Raw genomic sequence first — 1,955 nt, 5'->3', positions numbered from 1 at the left:
TATGCAATAAATTAGTAACAGTTGAGTGTTTTTTCCTAAATCCTGAATTATTAGGATTTAGAAGGTTATTTGTTTCTAAGTAAGTGGTTAAGTGCTTGTGAATCAGCTTTTCAAAAACTTTAGAAAGGGAAGGCAGCAAGGAAATTGGTCTGTAATTTTTTATGTCAGATTTGCTACCCGACTTGTATAATGGTATAACAGTCGCCTTTTTCCATTCTGAAGGAAAATCTCCCGTTGATAGGATAAAGGTAAAAAGGTAACATAATGGTGTACATAAGGACACAGCACAAAGCTTAAGAAGTCTGTTGGGAAGGCTAAATGGATCAGATGACTTGTTATGGTCTAGATGACGCAACACATTAAAAACATCGAAAGGGGGTAATATTAAGGCTTGGTAATGTTTTAGCTGTATGGCCAACAAAACTAGTAAGTGGAAGTGATAACACATTTTGGGGGAGCGTAGAAATAGAGGAAAAATGATTATTAAATAGATTTGCTTTCGCGTAATCATCGGCTATATGTTCGCCATTATAAATCAAGTTTGATGAAAAACTAGTGCCACTGTATTTATCACAGTTAATCAAACGTTGCGTGGCGGACCAAAATTTTACTCGAGGTTGGTGCATTACATACTTGGTTAGCAAGATGTGATTTATAGTTGATTTTTGCTACCTTGATTTTACGTTGGATTTTATTTCGGAATTGATTATATAGCGCTTTGTGTTCTAATTGACCAAATTTTCTCCATTTACGAAAAAAGCGGAGTCTTTTACGAATTAAATGTTTAATTTCGTGATTCATCCAAGGTTTGCCTTTGGTGTTTGTCTTGTACGATCGTAGTGGTATAAAGACTTTGCAAGTTTGGTTTGTCACATCTGTTATGTTGGCAAGAGCTATGTCTACCGTAGTAGAGTTTACAATCAAATCACCCCAAGGATATGCAATCAATGAATCATTTAGAGAATCAAAATCACCGTTGACAAAATCCCATTTGTGTAACTGGTAAATCGGGTGGGGTGGGGTACCAAAGTTAAATGTCGCATACACCAGACAATGATCAAGATATGAAAGTGGCGGAAGTACACCAGAACAAATTACTTTATCAGGTACATTAGTTAAAATCCAGTCCAAAGTGTGATTCAATCTGGTAGGGAGGTCAATTAATTGATCAAATCCACTTAGAGATGAATATAAATTAGAATTAAAAATATTAGCATTGGCTTCGTTAAAATCACCTACAATAATAATTCCAGATGTCGATAATTCAAAATGGTTAACTGTAGAAAGTATTGTATTAAGAAATAAATCTTTGCAGGCTTTTTTATAGTTAGGAGGTTGGTAACATGCACCTAATAATATGGGAATACTGATTGTACTAGCCTTAATTTCTAGCCATAGTATTTCAGATTCATCCGTTTCAAAATCATCAATTCGTTTACATTGAATTTCGTTACGCACGTAAGCCAGCACGCCACCCCCCATGCCTGTTTCTATCTTTTCTAAAAATATATTGGAATCCGGGAAGCAACAGTAATTCATCGCTAATTGTAGGGCCTAACCAGGTTTCAGATACGCAGATTATATCAAGAGCGGAATCAACGGCAATTAATTGCAGTTCATCTAATTTTGCGGTGCTATTGTGAGCATACAAGCTTCGGGAATTAATGTGGCAAATAGTTAAACAATTCGGATTATTCATATACATTAAATATTATGAAATACATGAAAGAAAATACAATTAATTTATAATAAAACGCTCACCAGATACAAATAAGCAATAATCAGAATCGATGATTTTCCAGCGTATGGTTTTTCCTTGGTTGTAGAATCTGTTTGCATGTTTAATAAGTTCCTTTCGTTGAGCTTGCATGGCAGCCGGTAGATGTCTTGTAATGTTTGCATTGAACGGGCGAGCAGACCCAGCAAGCGATAAGATTTGTTGCTTATCTTTCATT

The 1,955-nt window shown here is 35.3% G+C and overlaps 1 pseudogene; it reads right to left on the bottom strand.

Moving 5' to 3' along the window:
• Positions 1–1,738: 1,738 nt before the first annotated feature.
• LOC146142363 (uncharacterized) overlaps positions 1,739–1,955 on the bottom strand; it is a 741-nt pseudogene continuing 524 nt past the window's right edge.

Source organism: Ascidiella aspersa, chromosome 5 (assembly GCF_963924565.1).
Source record: "Ascidiella aspersa chromosome 5, kaAscAspe10.2, whole genome shotgun sequence".
In the NCBI taxonomy this organism is placed as follows: Eukaryota; Metazoa; Chordata; class Ascidiacea; order Phlebobranchia; family Ascidiidae; genus Ascidiella; species Ascidiella aspersa.
The sequence above is the reverse complement of the archived record's forward strand: the minus strand, read 5'-3'. Positions and strand labels throughout refer to the sequence as shown.